This window comes from Plectropomus leopardus, unplaced genomic scaffold (genome assembly GCF_008729295.1).
Source record: "Plectropomus leopardus isolate mb unplaced genomic scaffold, YSFRI_Pleo_2.0 unplaced_scaffold56300, whole genome shotgun sequence".
Classification (NCBI taxonomy): domain Eukaryota; kingdom Metazoa; phylum Chordata; class Actinopteri; order Perciformes; family Serranidae; genus Plectropomus; species Plectropomus leopardus.
Window position 1 is genome coordinate 1 of NW_024661855.1, and position 453 is coordinate 453.

Consider the following 453-nt stretch of genomic DNA (forward strand, 5'->3'; position numbering starts at 1 on the left):
AGTTGTCCTTTGTAGTACTTAGCACAGACGGGCTACACCGGAGCACTTACCAAAGACCAGAGGAATAACCGGCGTCCCCTGTGGTTGTTAATGTGAATGAAGTATATGTTTGTTTAGTTTTGTAGCCTACGACTCCTCACGAGGCTCTACAGCTCTGCAACATGCCACCAAACAGCAGAGCACCACCACACATGTACTCCCCCTGAGGGCCACGTTCAGGGCCGCATCAGAAGTTACAGACCTCTTGATCAACACCAGCAGAGGCGTCATGAGGCGTCAGGAAATGTGTGATCTTTTGAGATATGATAATTAAAGTCTATCAATGTTTCCGCCCAGTTTTGAACTGGGGACCTTTCGCGTGTGAGGCGAACGTGATAACCACTACACTACGAAACGTGATATCAATGGGAGCCTTTCTATGTCAAAGCTGATTGCAGACCTGACCAGATTTAT

General features: G+C 47.7%; 1 non-coding gene across 1 annotated transcript; it reads right to left on the minus strand.

The window, feature by feature from the left end:
- Positions 1–323: 323 nt before the first annotated feature.
- Positions 324–395, minus strand: trnav-cac. Its single transcript has one exon. It is a non-coding gene; the product is annotated as a tRNA-Val (tRNA).
- Positions 396–453: the final 58 nt, after the last annotated feature.